General features: G+C 37.9%; 2 pseudogenes; both read left to right on the top strand.

Annotated features, from left to right (window-relative positions):
• LOC125473778 overlaps positions 1-10113 on the top strand; it is a 33773-nt pseudogene extending 23660 nt beyond the window's left edge.
• Positions 6853-6963, top strand: LOC125473781 (annotated as a pseudogene).
• Positions 10114-19677: the final 9564 nt, after the last annotated feature.

Here is a 19677-nt window from a genome sequence, read left to right on the forward strand (position 1 = left end):
CTATCCAACCACTTCCCATCCCTCCAAAACACTTCACATAATCCCCAAAGCTCACCTTAGACCTTGTGCTACAACAACGAGGAAGAAAAGAGTGCTTAAACATTCATACAATTCAAGTTTGAGTTGTTGGAATGTTTAGGTGTTTCTTTGATTTCAAAGTTTAAATTTAATTCTCTTTGTTTTGTACGTATGAGAAGGGAAGAGAAGAGTGCCTAAACGTTCATACAATTCACGTTTGAGTTGTTGGAATGTTTAGGTGTTTCTTTGATTTCAAAGTTATGAGGAACTAAACCCCCTTTAGCTAGGGGGTGATTCGAAACTATGTTTATATTTGCATTTTGAATTGATTACGTTTGGTTGGAATTTCATAAGTTGTGGATTCAATTCGTTTAACTGTTTGATTGATAACTTATTTATGTATGTTCATTGAGATTGCAAGCTTAATTTTCATGCATAAATATGACGCTAGAATATAAGTGAATTTCACCTAATCGTTATGAACTTATATTCACAAGTAGTAGAGGTTGCTTATAAACAATCGCGTTAAACGAATTCTTGGCATAAGTTTCATGCGTATTCCATAGTAACGAATGCCTCGTCGATGTTTATGATTTCCGTTGAACTTAATGATCTTGGTTAAATGTCTCTATCATGCGTATTCCATAGTTAGGGACTTTGATTAAGAATAATTTGGTTGTAATGCGTATTCCATTCAATCCAACGAATTTAGGGAAATCTGAAAGTTAATCTAAGCGGATCTAATTAACTTGGAGCATTGAGTTTCACAACTTATCGAAAGACCAACTGAGAATCAATTTTGTTTGCAAGTGTAACATGTGTGGAGAAGAACCCCTTGGCTATTCCATCATCCATATTTTTATCACATTCATATTTACATTTTGCCTTTAATTATATTCTGTCTTTTTAATTTAATATCGTCCAACCACAATTCCCCCCCTATTTTGTTAAGTCTTAATCATTCGTATTTGTTTTATTTTTGTATCTTTAAGCTTTTGGAGTCATAAACAATTGCAAATTCGTTTAAATCAAGTTCTAGCTTCTATTTGAGTCAATTTGATTGTTTTAGACAATTTGAGTTTTTCAAAGCCATTCTGAGTCATAGTAGTCTTGTTAAGAGTATTTTAATTTAGTTTTTATGTTTTTAAGTCAATTTAGAAGGTTTTAGCAAGCCCTCCTAATCCCCGGTCTAGAACGATCCCTCACTTATCCATTCTACTACAATTGTCAAACGAGGGTTTAATTTGAGTGTCAAGTAATTCTCGCATCACCTTTTTCCTGGGTCATCCAGCGTTTGGCCAAGTATTGAGGCCTGGAATGCTCCCGCTCCGATGCCTCCCGCTTCGATGCCTTCTGCTCCGACGCCTCGTAGTGGGGCTTCACGTAAACATCCTTTGTGAAGGCTCATTTTTCTGCCATGTTTATTTTTATTCTTTTTTTTTTTTTTTTTTTTTTTTTTTTTTTTTTTTAATCAAATCAACCGGCATGGAATTGATCTTTGAATGGAGGGTGATACTTGAAATGATCCGGTAATGGTTTAAATTCTAGAGTGGATGCCTGAATCATTAACAACATATTAGTATAAAAGAAAATTGAAATTCGGGAAGGCGGCTTACCTTTGAGCTCCGACATGAACTTAAAAATAAACACCCCTTCGAAAGTTATGACATGTCCCGTGTCATAAAACCCTTTTTCATAGCAACCCAATAGTTTGTCTACAAACATAGCCCTCATATACCTTCGTATTAGTAAGCAAAAACACACTTAGTAAGCAAAAACACACTTAACCAAAACTAACACAACTAACACAAAAAAACACAAACCTTCAAAAAAAACACAAACCTTCCAAACATAGCCCTCATATACATTCGTATTAGTAAGCAAAAACACACTTAGTAAGCAAAAACACACTTAACCAAAACTAACACAACTAACACAAAAAAACACAAACCTTCAAAAAAACACAAACCTTCCATCCCACACCCAAACCTAACCAAAGCATTGTCCTCGATGCTTAAAATTGTATGTAATGCAAGTAGGCAAAGAATATGGAATGGTGACAACATAAACACAAAATGAGGAAAGAACACAAACCACACTAGGTTGCCTCCTAGTAAGCGCTTTATTTAATGTCTAGGCAAGACATGGTAGCTTGTTCACGGTGTTGTAAACTCAAGAAAATCTACAACTTGATAAACTTGCTCTTCCTCCACTTTCTCCAAATATGGTTTCAATCGCTGCCCATTGACTTTAAAAGAGGTGCCATTCTTCATGTTCTCTATCTCCACAGCTCCGTGGGGAAATGTTTGCAGCACCTTAAATGGTCCCACCCACCTAGACTTCAATTTACCTGAAAAAAGTCTCAAACGTGAGTCATACAACAGTACTTTCATACCTTGGTGAAACTCCTTCCGTAGGATGGCCTTGTCATGATAGAGCTTAGTCCGTTCCTTGTAGATTTTGGCATTCTCATATGCTTCATTTCTGAGTTCTTCCAACTCATTAAGTTGGAGCTTCCTTGCTATTCCAGCATCCTTGTAATCAAAGTTGAACTTCTTGATGGCCCAATATGCACGGTGTTCAAGCTCCATTGGCAAATGACAAGCTTTCCCAAACACAAGGCGATAAGGGCTCATGCCAATAGGGGTCTTATATGCTGTTCTATATGCCCATAGTGCATCATTCAACCTCAGTGACCAATCCTTCCTTGTAGGGCTTACGGTCTTCATCAAAATGTTCTTGATCTCCCTATTGCTAATCTCCACTTGTCCTGAGGTTTGAAGATGGTACGGGGTTGCCACCTTATGGTTGATGTTGTACTTCTTCATCAAGGATTCAAAGGGTTTGTTGCAGAAATGGCTGCCACCATCACTAATAATAGCTCTTGGGGTTCCAAACCTACAAAAAATCACATCTTTAAGAAAATTCAAAACAACCTTATGATCATTAGTTATTGTAGCAATGGCTTCAACCCATTTGGATACATAATCTACTGCCACTAATATGTATAAGTAACCAAAAGAGGATGGAAATGGTCCCATGAAATCGATTCCCCAAACATCAAAGAGCTCCACCACCAAAATGTTGTTCAATGGCATCTCATTTCTTCGGCTAATGTTCCCCATTTTCTGGCACCTATCACACTTAGAACAAAAATCAAAAGCATCTTTGAATAAAGTAGGCCAAAAGAAACCAGATTGTAAAACCTTTAGAGATGTCTTTTTGGCACCAAAATGTCCTCCACATGCCAATGTATGGCTGAACGTTAGAATGCTTTGTTGCTCACTCTCTGGGACACACCTCCTAATGATTTGGTCAGGGCAATATTTAAACAAATATGGTTCGTCCCAAACGTAGTGCTTTACCATGGCAAGGAACTTTTTTCTTTCCAGAAAAGAAAGGTCATTTCTAATTATACCACAAACAAGATAATTAACAAAATCAGCATACCATGGTTTTTTTTCTTGAATAACAAGGAGTTGTTCATCAGGAAATGATTCATTTAGAGGCAAAGGTTGTCCAACTCCATGGTTTTCATTGAGCCGTGACAAATGGTCAGCCACAACATTATCACTTCCCTTCTTATCTCGAATTTCCAAGTCAAACTCTTGTAGTAAGAGTATCCATCTAATTAAGCGTGGCTTAGCATCCTTTTTTGTCATCAAGTACCTAAGGGCTGCATGATCAGAAAACACAATAACTTTAGATCCAACAAGATATGACCGAAACTTCTCTAAGGCAAAAACAATAGCAAGCAACTCCTTTTCAGTTGTGGAATAGTTAAGTTGAGCATCATTTAGAGTCCGGCTTGCATAGTAGATCACGTGTGGGAGCTTGTTCACCCTTTGCCCTAAAACTGCACCAATAGCATAGTCAGAGGCATCACACATTAATTCAAAAGGTAAAGACCAATCTGGTGCCATAATAATAGGGGTTGAGGTTAATTCATGTTTCAAAGTATTGAATGCATCCATACAAGCTTTATCAAAATGAAATACAACATCTTTAGCTAACAGATTGCATAATGGACGAGTGATCATTGAAAAGTTCTTAATGAAACGACGATAAAAACCCGCATGTCCCAAAAAAACTTCTTACTCCCTTCACGGTTGTGGGAGCTGCCATATTGGTGATGATGTCAATTTTGGCTTCGTCCACCTCCATTCCTTGGCTAGAGATTACATGCCCCAACACAATTCCTTGTTTCACCATAAATTGGCACTTTTCCCAATTGAGAACCAAATTTGTTTCCTGACATCTTTGAAGTACTAAAGAGAGATGGTTAAGACATTCATCAAAAGAGGAACCAAACACTAAAAAGTCATCCATAAATACCTCAATGAATCTTTCTACCATGTCAGAAAAGATTGCCAACATGCATCTTTGGAATGTTGCTGGAGCATTGCAAAGTCCAAAAGGCATTCTCCTATATGCAAATGTGCCAAACGGGCAAGTAAAGGTAGTTTTCTCTTGATCCTCCGGAGCAATTGCAATTTGATTGTAACCTGAGTAACCATCAAGAAAACAATAGTGTGAGTAACCTACCAATCTCTCAAGCATTTGATCTATGAAAGGCATAGGAAAGTAATCTTTTCTAGTGCTAGAATTCAACTTCCTGTAATCGGTGCAAACACGCCAACTAGCCGTGGGCTTTGTGGGCACAAGCTCTTTGTTTTCATTCTTCATCACCGTGATTCTCACCTTCTTAGGTACCACCTGAATAGCACTCACCCATTTGCTATCAGAAATGGGATATATGATCCCCACATCTAACAACTTCAACACTTCATTCCTCACAACTTCCTTCATGTGTGGATTGAGCCTCCTTTGTGGTTCACGGGTTGACTTTGCTCCCTCTTCCAAAAGAATCCTATGCATGCACATGGTAGGGCTTATTCCCTTGATATCTGCAATAGACCAACCAATAACTGATTTGAACTCTTTTAACACCCTAATTAGTTTATCTTCTTCATTTGGGGTGAGGTCAGAAGTTATGATAACTGGAAGAGTTTCAAATTCAGCTAGATATGCATACTTTAGATGTGGTGGAAGTGGTTTAAGTTCAAGTTTTGGTGCCTTAACAGTGGAAGGGGTTAAATGTGACCTCGATGGTTCTAAAGGCTCTAAAAGAGGTAAAATATTCAAAGGATACGGTGTCAATGCTTCCAAGGCAGCTACCTCTTCCATGAGTGCATCTTCTTCATCAAACTCATCTTGAGATTGACTCAAAACAGTTTGTAATGGTTCATTAGATTGTGCCTGCAAGAACTTAGAGAAAACAAGCGAATCAAGCACATCAATGGCATAACAATCAAGAGATGAAGAAGGATGTGAAAGAGACTCAAACACTTTGAATTGAACGGTCTCTCCTAGCACTGTCATAGTGAGGAGTCCATTTTGCACATCAATGATGGTCTTGGCCGTGGCCATAAATGGTCTCCCAAGCAAAATAGGCAACTCTCGGTCATGTATAGGAGCTTCTTCCATGTCCAACACTACAAAATCCGCAGGCAAGATTAGTTTATCAATTTGAACTAGAATATCCTCTACTATACCTCTTGGATATTTCACGGATCTGTCCGCAAGTTGTAATGAGATGGTGGTGGCTTTCAATTCCCCCAAACCTAGTTGAAGGTACACGGAATAAGGCATTAAGTTGATGCTAGCACCTAAGTCAAGCATCGCCTTCTCTACCTTCTTGTCCCCTATGGTGATGTTGATAGAAAAACTTCCTGGATCCTTGAGCTTTGGTGGAAGTTTTCTTTGCAACACGGCACTTACATTCTCGGACACCACTACCTTCTCATGTGGTCCATACTTCCTTTTGTAGTTGTTTAACTCTTTGAAGAACTTCCCATAAGCTGGCATGTTCCTAATGACATCAAGCAAAGGTAAGTTAACATTTGGTGCTTGCTCTTGGCAAGTCTTCCAGGGAATGGTATTGGTGGAGTGTAAGGTTTCTCGGCCTTGTGAAGATTTGGTGCTTCAAACGAGGGAGTAGCATGGCTTGGTTCCTCATTTGGTTTCTCATTTTCTCCTTGAGTAACCCCTGCATTCACATGATCAGATTCATTAGTAACTTCATTGCCAACTCTATTATTGATAACCTTACCACTTTTAAGTGTAGTGATTGCTTTGGCTTGCTCTTGGTTCCTTTGGAGTATCACGGGTTGGCTTGGAAACTTTCCAACCTCTCTTTGGCTCAAGGCATCTGCAATCTGCCCCAATTGTGTCTCCATTTTGGTTAGAGCCGCCGAATGTTGTTGGAGAGTGCTATTGGTGGTTTGTTGGAATTGCAAGGTATTTTGGGCTAACAATTTAACCGTATCCTCAAGAGTAGGTTTTGGTTGGAAGTTTTGGAATTGATTGTTGTTCTTCCACGAAAGATTGGGATGATCTCTCCAACTTGGGTTATATGTATTGGAATACACATCATTCCTTGGCCTTTGATTGTAAGAATTCATGAGGTTCACTTGCTCTTGGACATACTCGGGGTAAGCCTCCCTAGATGGACATTGATGAGTAAGGTGGCTTGGTATGTTGCAAATGGCACACACTTCACTTGCTTTTGGCACCATGTTGAGCACGGATTCAAGCTTATTTTCTAGGTTAGCTACCTGCAAAGAAAGATCATGATTAGAGCTTGTTTCATATACTCCAACTCTCTTACCCCTTACATCTTTGTGTTGAGCATTAGATCCCAACATCTCATAAATGTTATATGACTCTTGAGCATTCTTTTTCTTCAAAGCTCCACCTGCTGCATTATCAACAGTTGATTGACATGTTTGGGTTAGTCCATCGTAGAAAATTTGCATTTGTAAGTGAAGAGGTAACCCATGGTGTGGACATTGCAACAAAAGGCCTTTAAAGCGCTCCCAACACTCATTGAAAGGTTCTCCATCATCTTGTTTGAAGTTGAAGATTTGTCCCCTTAATGTGGCTGTCTTTTGAGTGGAAAAGAACTTTTCCAAAAACTTCTTAGCCACGGCATCCCATGTGGTGAGTGAACCAGGTACTAGAGTCATTAACCAACCCTTGGCCCTATCTTTCAAGGTGTAAGGGAACACTCTCATCCTCAGATTTGCTTCACTTACTCCCTGTAAAGGTAACCCACTCACAACATTGTAAAATTCTTTAATATGAGCTAAAGGATCTTCATTAGGTAAGCCATAAAAAGAAGGAAACATATGGAAATGTTAAGATTTAAGATCATAGTTTCTAGCTTCTGTGGGCAGCAAGATGCATGAAGGTGAATTTGGTATGATTGGTTGAGCAAAATCCTCCAAAGCTCGAAGATCATCTTGGTTGCCCGCCATCTCTTCTTCTCTGTCCCAATTAAAGTGCTCAGATCCTTCACTTATTGGACTAGACGGTTTCCCTTCCTCTTCTTCACGGACAATGGAGGAACTTGTTGGCACAAAGCTTTCCAAAGTGTTGCCCTTTAACCGTTCAATTCTTTGGCCTAATTCAGCAAGTCTATTTGACATATACTACCTGAAACAAGATAAAACAAGTTTGAATAAAAATCAGAAATCTACTTAAAATGAAAAGAACAAGGTTTAATATCAAAACAAGCAATTATAAGGGACTGAAATCAGTCCCCGGCAACGACGCCATTTTGATTGATGTTTTCCTTCTTCATGCTAGAATATGTTTAGTATAATGGCACAAGTAAGGGTGTCGAATCCACAGGGACTAATTGGACCTATATAATCACTTGTTTTGCAAGAACTCTTTACTAGAGAAATAAAACTAATCAATGTAGGCAGATTTGTTGTTGTACCTTGAAAGCATAAAGAAATGAAGTAAACATAAAATGAATGAATCAACAGCTAATAAAATGAGATAGTACCAATGGAGATGAAGCTAGGGATTCGATTTTACCATTGCTAACCCAAGGCCATGCTTGTTGAATCAGATTATACTCATCCATCTACCTATTTCTTGAGTTTGTTTCACTTAGATATGATCAACCATATGATGTGTGGATTTGATCAAATGTCTCTAATCATGAGCCTAATTGTGATGTGCAACTTTGGTTCCTAATCAAGAATATGTAGTGCACAAGAAACTTTCACAAAACCAAAGGGAACACTCGGCAGGATGTTTGCAAAACATTCCCTTCATTCATTCACATATCCACCAAGATTATGCATGATGTGTGCTTTAATCTTGGCTAAACAACCTGTGGTTAATTCAAATGATGATCAAGCATTAAAATCAACACACTAAGTCACAATTAAATCGGAGAATGAAACAAGAAATAGATAGATTAAATGAGAATTCTGAATTAACTACATGGCAATCTTGCAAGGCTACATCGAATCCCTAGAGAGAGATTAGTTACACTTCATGTTTACAAAATGTTTGACATAAAAATATATAACATGAGTGAACATAGGATTAAGAAGAAAGAACCCTTGAAGCAAAACTGATGTCGAAATCCCTTAAGAGTTGCCTTCGGTGTTGGTGCTCCAAGTGTGTTGTAAATGAAGGTGGAGCGGCTAAGGTTGAATGGTTTTCTGCGAATGGGAGAGTGTATGGAATGGAATGAAGCCGAGAAGAGATTGTGTAGAAATGGAAGGGGATTTGCGGCAAAAGGGAAAGATTGGATGTGTTTGTGGTGTCTTGTGTATGAAAATGAGATGTGTTTTTTGTGTATGAATGCATGGGTTTTTATAGGGGGAATGGGAGAATAAGTGGGTGATTGTTTAAGAGTGAATGTGGTTGTTATGATTGAGAGTGCATGTGGATGAAATAATGATGGAAAAAGAGCTAGGTTGTTGGTGTGTGAATGCATGTGTTGAATGATTAGAGTGCATGTGGGTGAATATGTGGTTGAAATGATGAAGTAGGAAGGTGGAAATGCATGTGTTGAATTGGTGGTGCAATGATGAAAGAGTAAGTGCATGTGTGTGTGAATGGTGGTGCAATGATGAAAGAGTAAGTGCATGTGTGTGTGAATGCATGTGGCTAAGGGTTGTTGATTGGGCTAGAGGTTTTGCATGGCTCAAAGGATTGTTTGATTGGGCTAGGCCCTTTGTTTTATGTCCAAAGTGCATACAAGGCTTTCAAATTCGTCCAACACTTTGGCTCCAAAGCATATGCTATCCATTCCAAGCCCAATTTTGCTCCAAAATGCTCCAAAATGCATCTTTTTGCTTCCTTAGCCATATGAACCTAAAAACACACGAAAATGGCTTAAACTACTAAAACAACTATGAATTAACAACATAGATGCACGAAAACAAGCTAAGTAAGTCGCCTAAATATGCTCCTATCAGCAGCCGCATTCCATTAAGAGTGGAAAAAAAAACAAACAGAAAGCTTTCCTTTTCCAGAGAGTTTCAAGTTTTCTTTCCTCTTCTTCATACTTCAAAACTAAACCCAGAAATTAAACACTCCATCCATAAACTTCAACATGCATTTCGCTAATGCTACCTTTGTTAACTTGGAATCAGATCCCATATGTTTTGCCTTTACTTGCAGCTGCACATAAGAGTCTTGTATCCAAGTCCAGAGAGTCACTGACAACACGCACTCAGGATCCAAGCATGTAAGTTTCTACCAATTAACCAATGTGCACAATTATCTATTGCTGCGAAGATGTAACCCCTAGCTTTGATTGTTGCTTAGATCACAGAGTCCTTGAAAAGATGTGGGATTTCTGAAATCTCAACCTATGTGCTTGCCACTCGTTTCAATGCTTCTTCTGATGAGGTAAGATCACTGTCTCATGAAATGCCTGGTAGATCAAGCGTTACATTGCTTCAGTATATCCGAAAATTGTTAGCCCTTTCGACTTTAATCATGTTCATGTTATAATAGATAGAACAAAAAGCAGTAGAGAAACTTGTCAATGGGATTGAGATTAACTTGGAGGAGTTAGCAGGGAGAGCAGATCAAGCCCAAATACAAAAGCTATATGTATATTGATCTCTTTTTATAGTGGCAATGAGTTCTCTTGTGATGGCGTTTCTAGTTAGTGATCAAAAAGTTTTTTTTTTCCCCAAGATAACAAGTGTGAAGCTAGGAATATCGTCACTTGATGATGCTATTACATGCCGGATTGCTTCTCGTGATGCCTTGTGAGAAGAGCAGGTTGAAATTTGTTTATGTTCTACCCTTTCCCCCTGGTTTTCTTGTGCCCAACTACTTTGATATATTATCTCTCTGTCTAGAAGGTTGATGTTCTGGGAATTGAGGTCCAAACTGCAAAGATATGTTTGTAAGGTGGTGTAGGAAACATGATATGAGCATATTTATGCGACTTTGTTATCTTATTTTTTTGCATTTACTTAGTTAATTTCCATTTATTTTGGTGTTTTAAGCCATTTTTGTGTGTTTGTAGGTCCAAATGGCAAAGTGAAGGAAGATTTGTGAAAAACAAGTTCATTTGAGCAACATCAACAACATGCAATTAACAATTAAAAGGCGGAATCATGTTTATATGCACTCAAAAACAAAACTTAACCCATGAACTTCAAAGCCTAGTAGATAGGTGAACCAAGACTCAACTCAAAACAAAGTGAGTTGAGAAATCAATACCTTTGTAGATTCCTCTTTGCATAAGCAAAGGCTAATCACCCAAAGAGAGGGCCTTCATTCCTTGCATCTTAGATCCATGGATTTGGATGGATGAAAAGGTTTCTCCAAGTTCCCAAAATTGAGAACCTCTAATGATTCATCACCAAGGCATAATGAAGAAGAAATGAGTGACCTTGGAGGAGTTTGATTGCTAGATGATCCCTCCAAGGTGGCCGAAATTTTAGAGAGAAAGGAGAGCTTGTGTTCTCATCCTTTCCCCAAAAATTACCCTATGTAAATTTTAGGCTATAAAGTCCTTTATATAGTCCCTTCAAATAAGTGACCTAATGGACCAAAAGCCCTATTCTTCTAACATGGCCGGCCTATAGGGTTTATTGGGCTTTCAAGCCCTTTGTTTATTCAAGTTGTCATACAACTTGAGTTAATGGGCTTGACATTCAAATCCCATTGGGCCTTGCGGCCCAAAACTAACCCGAGGTCTTTAACGAACTTATTCGTTTGATTAATTAACATATTAATTAATCCTAGCCTTAGATAAATAATTAAACCATTTAATTATTCTTACTCATCTCCGTTGTTTCTTCAAACTCTACCTTACTCGGTGAACGATCCATTAGGTTCCTTTTAGCGAGGCAGTGGGCGATTAAAACTCTTTCTAATCGATTGTGAATTGAAACTTACTTTCAATTCTCCCGTTACTGATAATACACTTTTAGGGCTTCCACAAACCATGGTTGACGCCTAGCAGCATGTCATGGTTACCCAAGCTAATTAGAAGAGGTGGAGAACCTATTCAGTTTTAGGATTACAAATGCAATACGGTCTTTCTCTAATACAATACTCTTGACCACATTGTTTGGTTTGATAGTTTATTCATGTCTACAATCCAATGTGAGTCTTGTGCTTATATGATTACCTTGAATGTGATTTGGAACACATTCCTAAATCTCATTCATACTTTGGCCAAAGATTCTTAATCATATCATAGAGTATTCTCCCTCAAACAGTTTGAAGGTTAGAGATCCCTTGTTGCGCATTCACTTGCCTCCATGGCTAAGTGGCTTAACCCCAACGATGCCATGGACACCCTCCTGATGGAGTGACTTTGACATAATCAAAGATTAAGGACCTAACCACAAGACAACTGTGATGCCTCAGGTCAAAAGACTAATTTGCATTATCCCAACCACGAGTTCTCATGTGACATGAATATGAGAACTCTTCGTTGATCGTGTTCAGTGAACTCATTCTCTATTGAGCACCTACGTACTTGTCTTGATGTCACACACACCAATGACTCGAGACTAGTCACTCTCCCTGAGAGAAGACATAGCACATACTGATCTTAACGGACTGTCAATGCCCAATTGACAATCCTATGATCAGGAACGTTTAGGATGTGTCAACGAAAGAATGGTCTCATGAATCTAACTTCTTTAGATCGCATTCTTCCAATCACATATTCCTTGGACTTATCGTTTAAGCATATAACATTTATATGAGACGGCTCAAACAATAATCTTTGCCCTTTACATTTAAACTACATTAGTTTGAAATGTCCGTAAAGTATCATCATATGATTGGTTTTAGGGCACATTTCCAACACAAAGTTGGCAAGAAAGGGCAATTTGGAGCATTTTGGAGCAGTGTTCGACTTGGAATGGATAGCATACGTATGATGCATAATGGATGGATGTTTTTGGAGTTTTACATGTGCTAAATATGTCCTACAATTTGGAGAATCAAATTTGGAGGCTTGGAAGACAAGGAATCAGCTGAAAACAAGGAGATCTTATCCAACCTTATCTTATTTTATCCCATATTATCCAAACATTATCCTATTTAATCCAACATTAACTAAACTCATCTCCAACTGCAAAAGGAGTCCTTACCCTATTCTAAATCCTTCCCATCTGAATTTAGGAGTCCTTATCATGTTTTAACAATGCATATCTGATTCTAGAAGTCCTAAAATCATGCAAACAATTTAATCCTTTTCCCCCTAGAAATCTGCCGCACCTAATCCTTGTCCTCCAAGGATTGGTGCCGTGAACCCTACCCTATATATACACACATTGTGCCGCAATTTGTTGGGGGGGGGGAGAGAGAGAGAGAGCTTTAGAGAGAAATTCAGAGAAAAAAAATATAAAGAGTGTTGCAGCTTTGCAAGGAAAGAAGGAGAAGAAGAGCTTTATGCCGTGACCTACCATCCAAGGCCTTTGGATTGCTGGAGCGTTTGTAGGTGTATTCTATCTTTAGTTTTAGTTCAGTGATTGTTTTAATTTGGTTTTCAGTTATGATAGACATGTGGAACTAATTCCTTTTAGCTAGAGGTGAATTCAAAGCCATGAACATATGTGTGATATGAATTGATTATATCCAATTATTTTTTCATAAATCGTGAATGCAATTTATTTATCTGTTGGATTGATAACTTATTCTTGTATGTTGATTACGGAGGCCTACTTAGTTTGCATGCATGAATTTGATGCTAAAATGTAAGGGAATTTCACCTAATCGTTATGACTTTATATTTACAAGTAGTAAAAGTCACTAGTCATGATTGCGTTAAGTAAATTCCTAGCAGGAGTATCATGCTTTTCATAGTTACGAATGCCTTGTCAATGCTTATGATTTTCATAGAACTTAATGATATTTGATTGTATCTTTATTATCCCTAAATCTATGCCGCAAGGACCATTCCTTTTCCTCCCTAAAATCTGATTGAGAGTGTCCTTGTTCTTTGTTGATTTGGAGTCCTAGTTCCCCTCATTTTTAGCCCTTGCCATGCCCTCCCTTCTCCCTATAAATACATAATGCCACAACCTTCATTAATCACCCATCTCTCACCATAATTCAGACCACACATCCATCATACACACAAATCCCTCTAGTGCCGCAGCCTTGCAAGGAGAAAGGAGAGGAGACCCTTGGAGCCGTGCCTTGCCATTCAAGCTTGGATTGCTAGAATGTCTTAGGTGTATTCTATCTTTTGCTTTCAATGTTTAATTTAAGTTATCTTTGTTTAAGTGAGAAAATGAGGAACTAAACTCATTTTCGCTAGAGGTGGATTCAAAGCCATGAATATATATGTGATATGAATTGATTTCCTCCAGTTATTGTTTTGTAAAACATGAATGTGATTTACTTATCTATTTGATTAATAACTTATTCTTGTACGTTGATTAAGGAGGCCTACTTAGTTTGCATGCATGAATTTGATGCTAAAATATAAGCGAATTTCACCTAATCGTTATGAACTTATATTTACAAGTAGTAAAAGTCACTAGTCATGATTGCGTTAAGTAAATTCCTGGCAAGAGTATCATGCTTTTCATAGTTACGAATGCCTTGTCAATGCTTATGATTTTCATAGAACTTAATGATCTTTGATTTGTATCTCTATCATGCAGTTCATATAGGGAACTTGATAAGAATAATTTGATTGCATCGTTGAGTCCAATTCAATGAAATTAGGAAAATCTGAGAGTTAATTTGTGCAGTTCACGACTAATTTGGGGCATTGTCATTCATGGTTTATAGGAATAATAATTGGAAATCGATTTGTATGCATATGTTTTATGTGTGGAGAAGAATCGTCTAGCTAGCCTTTCACCCAATTTTCATCCAAATTTACTTTGTTTCTACAACCTACTTAGTTTTAGTTTAAAATTCGTCCAACCAAACCCCCCTTTAGTATTTCGTGTCAATTTACTTCAATTTTCGTCCAAAACACCCCTTAGTGCTTGTTTTGTGTTATTTGAGTCAGTCTAGCTTAGTTTTGTGTATTTGAGTCTAGTTTTCAGTTTTTGAGTCAAGTTATTGTAGATTAGCATCCCTCCTAATCCCCGGCCTAGAACGATCCCTACTTACGCATACTACAATTATCTAAAAGAGGGTTTAATTTGTGTGTTAATTTCTACCACATCAAATTTTGGCGCCATTGCCGGGGATTAGTAAAATTGCTAATCCTCTGCTTTTTTATTTTATTTTATTTTTATTTTATTTTTAATATTTGATTTAGTTTTATTTCTTTGATTTCAGGTACTAGAGAAGCAAGACATGGCAATTGCTAATCTTCAAGCTCAAATGGCGAATCTTACTTCTATTATGTCGCAGTATATCGAAAGGTCCGCAATGCAAAGTGTCCCTACATTTGGTGTGTCCTATAGGCAAGGATACCAAACTAATCAACATCCTTAATTAATTGAGAATGGAGGTTGGGATAGTGTCAATGCTTGGGGTTATCAGAGCCATAATCAATCAAGGAACAACTTGTTTTCCAACACTTACAATCCCGGTGGGAATGATCATTCAAATTTTATGTGGTAGGAACCTCAACAAGTTCAACAAGAAGGATATTGGTAGCCATCTAAGGAGTTTTATTAAGACCTATGCAACCACCATAGCCTCCCCCAATACAATCCCAACCAAATTCAGGTTCGTCAATGGATTATGATAAAAATTTTCAAACACTAACTTCTTTGACTCAGGGTTTACAAGACCAAGCTAAAGAGATGGGGGACGTGAAGAATCAAATTGGACAGATCGCAGAATTCATGGGACAAATTCGAGAACAAAGCGAACTCTCCATCTCAACTATTGTTAATTCAACGGGAAACTTTGAAATCACTGAAGCTATCACTTTGAGAAGTGGTATGGAGGTTGCAGGTGATATGAAAACGTCCAAACAAAGCCAAAAAGAGGACAAAGAGCTCTTGTCCAAAAAGGAAGAGGAAGACTTAGCCACAACAAGCTTAGAAGAAGCCTTATTGATGCGAACATTATACGCACACAAATTAACCCTCTTTTTATCATTTGTAGTAAGTATGTAAGTAGGGATCGTTCTAGGCCGGGGATTAGGAGGGATTGCAAAATCACTTGGATTTGACTCAAAAACGTAAAAACACAATATAAGACACCAAACTAAACCATATTCTAAAACACAAACTAAATTGATTTCTAACTACTATGACTCAACAAAGTAAAGGGGGATTGGATTTGGACAAATTTAAACTAAAATGGATAGATTGTAAAGAAAACAAATTGTAAATACGAATTTGATGGAATTGAATGGATGGGAAGCTAGCTAAGGGATTCATCTCCACACATGTTATACTTGCATACAAAATGATTTCTAATTGCTTTTCAATAAACCATGAATTCTCAACACCCCGGGTTAATTAGGTCCGCTTAAATTAACCGTCAAGTTTTCCTTAAGTTAATGAATTGGATGATTGCATACGACAACCCAAAGCATTCCTCACAAGTTCCCTACATGAATTGCATAATAGAGATACAAGCAAGAATCATTAAGTTCTTTGAAAACCATAAGTGTTGACGAGGCATTCGTTACTATGAATTGCATGAAACTTATGCCAAGAATTTACTTAACACGATTGTTTATAAGCAACCTCCACTACTTGTGAATATAAGTTCATAACTATTAGGTGAAACTTACTTATATTCTAGCGTCATATTCATGCATGAAAATTAAGCGTGCACTCTCAATAAACATACATAAATAGGTTATCAATCAAATAGTTAAACAAATTGAATCCACAACTTATGAAACGCAATTGGAAGTAATCAAATCATATTGCAAGCATAAACATGTATTTCGAATCCCCCCCTAGCCAAGGGGGGGTTTAGTTCCTCATACGTACAAGACAAAGAGAATTAAATTTAACCATTGAAATCGAGGAAAAGAAACACCTAAAAATTCCAACAACTCAAACTTGAATTGTATGAACGTTTAGGCACTCTTCTCCTCCTCTTTGTTGTCGCACAAGATCTATGGATAAGTTTTGGGTTGGTGTTTGTATGGAGGAATGGTTGGATAGTGTTTTGGAGGGTTGGGGAGTGGTGGAAATGAAAGGATAGATGCTGGAATTAGTTGGGTAAGGCACGGCTAAGGGCTTCTAAGGGGAAGATGGTGTGTGTTTGTGTTGTGAATGGAGGTGTGGGATGAATGAATTGTGTGATGGGATTGCATGGTTTTATAGGGAGAGAATGGGTGAGAATGTGAGAGAATGTGGCTGCAATGATTAAGGGAATGCATGTGAAAAACAGCTAGGTTGGTTGGTGGAAAGCTGGAATTGCACAAGGAGAATGCAAAGCCACGGCAAGGTGTTGTTTTGGGTGATGGGTGCATGTGTTGGCTGATTTATTTGTTAGGAAAGCATGTGAAAAACAGCTAGGGTGAATGATGATGAATGCATGTGGATTAAAGAGTGAATGGTGGCTGCAATAATGAAATGGAATGCTGGAAATGCAAGGGAAGATGCTGGAATTAGAAGGGAAAGCACGGCTTTGAAGTGATTGTTGTTGGAATTGAATGTGAAGGCATGTGAGTGGCAGCTAGGGTGAATGATGATGAATGCATGTGGATTAAAAAGGGAGAATGTGGTGCAATGATGAAGTGGGAAGTGGAAGAATGTGGCTGGAATGGTGGAGGAAGGCACGGCAATGATTTGTTGTTTGTGTGAAGTGTGTGTGAATGGTGGTTTTGCATGGCTTTGATGGATTGTTTGATTGGGCTAGGCCCTTTGTTTTATGTCCCAAAGAGCATACAAGGCTTCAATTTCGTCCATCCTCTTTGCTCTATGATTAAGCTATCCAATCCATGCCCAAAAATGCTCCAAATAGCCTCAAAATGCACTTTCTTGCTCCCTTTGCCATGAGGACCTAAAAACAAACGAAAATAGCTTAAACTACTAAAACAACTATGAATTAACAACATAGATGCACGAAAACAAGCTAAGTAAGTCGCCTAAATATGCTCCTATCACTTACCGCAGCACCCACTCATCTCTAATCCTATTGCCGCAGCTACCCTAGCTCCACCACCATCCAATTCTAGTAAGCTTGTTTCGAATTCAATTCTTTCTAACCTTATTCCAACAAATATACCTTTTCATCGCAGGTTTTTGCAATCCAAGAAAAAAATGGGAAGGGAATATCTAGAATTCATCAAAGAGGATGTACTTGATACAACCATCCCCGAAAAAGTTGGATTTTATGACACAGGACAAGTCACTGCCCTCACACCAAATTTGGTCGAGAGCAACATTCCTGAAACTTTCGAAGAAGTGTTTGTCCTTGAGTTCTTGTCCTCACTACACAGGTAAGCCACCTTCTCAAATTTCAATTTCGTTTTCTACTAACATGTTTATTTCAGTGATTTAGGCACCCACTCAAGAATTTAAACCCTTACCGGATCATTTCAAGTATCACCTTCCATTCAAGGATCAACTCCATGCCATTGGTCCTAGTGCAGCTTAAATAGAGGTATCATCCGGTTGGAAGATGTTAAAGCAAGCGCTTCATGGGAGGCAGCCCATGTGTTCGAATTAAGAGATGATGGAATCTCCAACTCCTACAACCATATTTGCTCTCTTTTACCCTTCTTTTTATTGTTTTTACTTTGCCATGATTGTCTTGTTTGCTAGTTATCTTTTATTGCTTTCTTGTTTAAGTTTATTTTTTTTGAAACATTGAGAACAATGTTTGGTTTAAGTGTTGTTGGGGGGGGGGCAGTAAACAGATTGCTTTTCATGACTTATCTTTGAATTACATCACCTATCACTTCCAATGTTGTTACTCACTGTTTTTAAGTGTTTTTATTGTGTTTTAAAGTCAAAACAAGGTTTGAACATGCTATGCTAGATTTAGGTGCATCAATTAATGTCATGCCATATTCTGTTTATGCATCTATGAAACTATGAGAGCTTAAAAATGATGGTGTTATTATTCAATTAGCCAATCGATTTAATGCATAACTGAAAAGAGTTTTGGAAGATGTTTTGGTGTAGGTAGACCACTTGATTTTTCCTGCAGATTTCTATATGCTTGACATGGAGGACTCAGCCCACTCTCCATATTCGCCAATTTTACTTGGACGACCTTTCATGAAAACAGCCCACACCAAGATTGACATGGCCAAGGGAGCGTTAACTATGGAGTTTGATGGCGATATGATTAACTTTAAAGTTTCTAAATCTATTGAGAATCCTAATGATGTTCATTCTTGTTTTGCCATTGTTGTAATTAAAAATATAGGGCAGGAACGTTTAGCAGTAATTAAGAAGGATGCATTTTGGACCACCAACAAAGAAGGAATTGGAATAGAGCACAAGGAACACGCCACTGCCCTCAAACTACCCAATCTGACCGAAAACATCCATAGTGAAATTGTTGACAGTGCTGCCACCTTTGAGTCTTCATCGCAGCATGTTTTTAAGTCTCAATCCCAATTTCGATTCCCATTTCAACTAATAGGTTGTTACCTTCTTTAGTGTAGGTTTCCAATCGAATCCAAGGTGGTGAGAAAGTTTACATTGACTTTAGGAAGCTAAACACCACAATCAAGGAAGATCACTATCCCCTTCCATTCATAGAGCCTTATTATGAGTATTTTGAAGAGCATGTGGTGGAGGATGTACCCTTCCATATCATGGGCACTAATGGAGCTCAAACGGAGGTATCGTCCGGCTGAAAGACCTTAAAGCAAGCGCTTCTTGGGAGGTAACCCATGCATTCAAATAAAGAAGAACTAGGAAACTCCAACAATCCACAACCAAATTTGAGTTCCTAAACCCTACTCTTTATTGCTTTTACTTTGCCATGATAGTCATATTTCTTAGTTATTGTTGATTGTTTGAGTGTGTGCCTTTTGTTTGAAACATTGAGGACAATGTTTGGTTTAAGTGTGGGGGAGGGGGTAAACAAGATGTTTTTGCATGAATTTCATGGGATTTATTCACCTATCACTTTTAATGTTGTTACTCACTGTTTTAAGTGTTTTTAGTGTGTTTTGAAGTGTTTTCATGTATCTTAAACAAAAAATACGAAATTTGAAACAAAATTTGGAAAACAGTTTTGAAAAACCCAAAAAGAGTTGTTTTTGTGTGTTTATTTGTGTCTTAGGGTACCTTCCAACACAATGATGAGGATTTGGTTTTTAATTGCATGACTATTAAAGAAAGTTACAAACGTGGATGGAAGTTTGATTTGCTCTTTAGTTTATGCTTAGTTGTAGTTGTTGTTTACGAATTCACATGTAATCACAAAGAAAAAAAAAATCAGTTTTTGTAACATGTTTGAAGG

Source organism: the organism of the source record quoted next, unplaced genomic scaffold, assembly GCF_019419815.1.
Source record: "Pyrus x bretschneideri cultivar Hongxiangsu unplaced genomic scaffold, Pyrus_bretschneideri_v1 Contig96, whole genome shotgun sequence".
Lineage (NCBI taxonomy): Eukaryota > Viridiplantae > Streptophyta > Magnoliopsida > Rosales > Rosaceae > Pyrus > Pyrus x bretschneideri.